This window comes from Manis javanica, chromosome 13 (assembly GCF_040802235.1).
Source record: "Manis javanica isolate MJ-LG chromosome 13, MJ_LKY, whole genome shotgun sequence".
Classification (NCBI taxonomy): Eukaryota; Metazoa; Chordata; class Mammalia; order Pholidota; family Manidae; genus Manis; species Manis javanica.
In genome coordinates, this window is record NC_133168.1 from 24,020,080 (window position 1) to 24,024,175 (window position 4,096).

Sequence of the window (4,096 nt, forward strand, 5' to 3'; positions counted from 1 at the left end):
ATGAATCTGAAGTATATTTTGATAACATATATATGGCAAGCCCTAGAGCAGTCACTATCAAAGTAACTTAAAAATAGTGAAACAGTAATGCCAGTAATTCAAATATTACTCTAGAAGATGTTCACTTAATGCAAAAGGAGAGTAGTAGAAGGAACAGAAACAAGACATGGAACAACAGAAAACAAAAATTTTAATGGTAGATGGAAGTACAACTATGTCAATGATAATATTAAGTGTGAAAGGGTTAAATAATCCAATCAAGAGATTGTCAGACTAGGTAAAAAACATGATACTAATAAAGGCTGTTTACAAGAGGAACACCTTAGATTCAGAGATACAAATAGATTGAAAGCAAAAAAATGGAAAAAGATATATCATACAAACAACAAGCATAGGAAAACTGGAATGGCTATAATAATATCCAACACAATAAACTTTAAAATGAAAAGAAAATTACTAGAGATAAAAAGGGCATTTAAAAATGATGAAAGGCTGAATCTATCAGGGTGTTATAGCAATTATAAACATACATGTACCTAACAACAGAATAACTATCAACATGTACCTAACAAGAAAATAAGCTAAATAAAAACAAACATAATTGAAAGAAAAGTAGACAATTTGATAATACTAGTTGAAGATTTCAATACCCCCCTTTCAATAATGGATAGATCATTTAAGAAGAATATCAACAAAGGAAATAGAAAACTTGAACATTATATACAAAATGGAGCTAACAGACAGCTATAGAATATTTCACCCAATAATTATAAAATATACATTTATCTGATTACATGGAACATTCTCCCAAGTTAGACCATACACTAGGCTATGAAACAAGTCTCAATAAATTTAAAGAGATTGAAATTGTAGAAAGTATTTCTCTCACCACAATGGAGAGAAATTATAAATTAATAACAAAAATAAATTTTGGATATTCATAAATAATAAAAAAATTATACAATATATTACTAAATAACCAATGGGTCAAAAAGGAAATGAAAAGAAAAAATTAGAAAATACTTTAGGATGAATAAAAATGAAAATACAATATAATAAAACGTAAGGGGTACAGCTAAAGTTCTTGGAGGCAAATTTATAGCTGTAAATGCCTATATTTAAAAAAGAATAAGATCTCAATGATCTAACATTTCATTTAATATACTGGAAAAAGAAAAGCAAATTAAACCTAATGCAAGCATAAGGGAGAAAATAATAATGACTAGAACTGAAGTTAATAGATAAAAGGAAAATAATAAAGTAAATCAACAAAAATTTAAAGTTGACTCTGCAAAAATATCAACAAAATTGATAAAATTTAGTTTTAATTAGACTGAAAGGAAAGACTCAAATTTCTAGAATCAGGAATGAAAAAGGATGCATTATTACCATCCTTACAAAATAAAAAGAACTATGAAAGAATACAAAAAACAATAGTGTACCAACAAATTAGATACTTTATATGAATGGAAAAATTCCTAGAAAGACACAAGCTACTAAAAAAAAAAAAGAAAAGAAAGAAAATCTGAAGAGATGTCTAACAAGTACAGAGACTTAGTTGTTAATCAAAAACCTCAAAGAAACACCAAGGACCTGACAATATCAATGGTATTTTATACCAAACATTTAAAGAATTAATCTAATCCTTCACAAGTTTTTCCAAGAATAGTAGAGAAGGGAACACTTCTCAATTTACTCAGTAATGCCAGCGTTACCTACATATGAAAATCAAAGACATCACAAGAAAAAATACAGACCAATATCTCATGTGACTATAGATGCAAAAATACTTAAAAAAATACTAGCAAATCAAATACAGTAACATAAAAAGGATTATATACCATGACAAAGTGGAATTTATACCCAGGAATGCAAGGTTGGCTTAACATCTGAATATCAATGTAATCCAACATATCAATAGAATAAAGAAAACAAACAATCAAATTAATGCAGAAAAAACATTTAATGAAGTTCAACAACCTTCGTGATAAAAACACTCTGTCCACTAGGAATATAAGAAAACTTCCTCTCAACTTGATGTAGGGCAGCTCTAAAAAAAATACAGCTAACATCACATTTAATGGTAAAAGATGGCATGGTTTCCCTATAAAGATACTAATAACACAAGAATGTCTGCCCTCACCACTTCTATTTAATATTATACTGGAAGTTCTTCCATTATACTGGAATGCAATTAAGCAAGGAAATGAAAAGCATCTAGATAGGGAAAGAAATAAAACTATATCTATTCTCTGATGACGTGATCTTTTTTGTGTATAAATCCTAGGAAATCCACCAAAAAACAAAGGTGTTAATAAAAGTGTTCAGTAAGGCTCAGGATAGAAAAATCTATTTTGTATCCACATACTAGGAATGAACTATCTGAAAAAAATGAAATTAAGGAAATTTGACTTAAAATAGTCAAAATAAATAAAATGCTTAGAAATAACTTTAACGAAAGAAGAAAATTTAACAAATTTACAATATATTGAAATCTACAAGATGACATCTAACTTGGCAGAATAGGAGTTCTCTACTGTTATCTTTCCACAGAACATGAATTTTGGCAGTCTCCCATGGATAAGAGTACTTTTGTGGTAGTGGGCATCCAGCAGAGAAGTTCCAGCAAATGCTTGGGGCAAAAATATCCAATAATAGATGTGATGAAGAGGGAAAGGAACAGTTTCACTTTGCCCACGTCAACCCTCCCTGAAATGGCATGACTCAATGCCAGGACAGATACATTTAACTCATGATTTTTCTCATGGGGGAAATTGAGAGCATGTGAATGCTCAGCCTCTTTAGCCATGCATGTTGTTGCTCAAAAGACATACTTCTTTCTCATCTCACCAAAATTATTGAAGTGATTTGCAGGGCTGAGGGTTGGAAGAGGCTGGGATCACAGCAGCCAGGTCTCAAAACTCATTAAATTTTACTACTAACCACTTCATGGTTCTTCCTACTGACCTGCAAACTCCATCAGGAAGCCTGCCTACAAGCAAGCCACTGGAGAGGACTTGCCTGTGGACCCCCACAACTGGCCTGTAAATATCCCCAGTGCTTTGTGCATCTCATCCACATCCTCTAACCCACCACAAGGCCAGCTCCCATCACATGCTCCCTCAGGTGACTAGAAAGAGCCTTTGCAAACAGGTAGCAAATGCAGAAAGCCAGCCTGACTGTGGGATTAGGAGAAGGCTCACAAACTTGAGCATTTCAGGGCATTACTCTAGAGAAAACAAACAGTAGACTTTCAGCACCCAATCTGGCTTTGCAGGATTGAGAGAAGGCACACAACCTTAAGAATTCATCCAAGGTAGAGCAATATGTGTGGAGTGGGCACATCCAGAAGAATATCTGAGAAAGCCTCAAAATCCCTATCTGGGCTGACCAGTAAAGGTGTCTTCAACATGAAGCCAGTGAGTAAAGACTTGAGGAGATGACCACTTCTTCAATGGGAAGAATAAGGCCAAGACTTTGAGGAACATAAAATACCAAGGAAACATTCACCACCAAAGGGATGCAATAATTTTCCTGTAACTGACCACACACAAAAAAAATTGGAGATCTATGAGTCTCTCTCAAAAAATTCAAAATAATTGTTTTAAGGAAGCTCAGCAAGCCACAAGAGAAAACAGATAACTCAGTGAAGTCAGGAAAACATACATGAACAAAATGAGAGAGTCAACAGAAAGATAGAAACCATAGCAAAGAACCAAACATCAATTCTAGAAGTGAAGAATACAATGACTGCAAACTCCATCAGGAAGCCTGAAATGAAAAATCCAAGAGTGAGTATCAACAACAAATTTGATCAGGTAGGAGAAAGAATCTGTGAACTCAAAGGCAAAACATTTAAAATTATCTGCTCAGATAAAAAAAATGAAAAAGAGTAGAGAAAGCCTACATGAATTATGGGACACCATCCAAAGAAACAATTTATGCATTGTAGGAGTCCTAGAAGGAGGAGAGAAAGAAAGGGCCGAAATCTTATTTCAAGAAGTAATGGCTGAAAACTCCCCAAATCTGGGGAGAGATATAGACATCCATGTATCTGAAGCTCATAGGTCCCCATATAAATACAACTCAAAAAGGA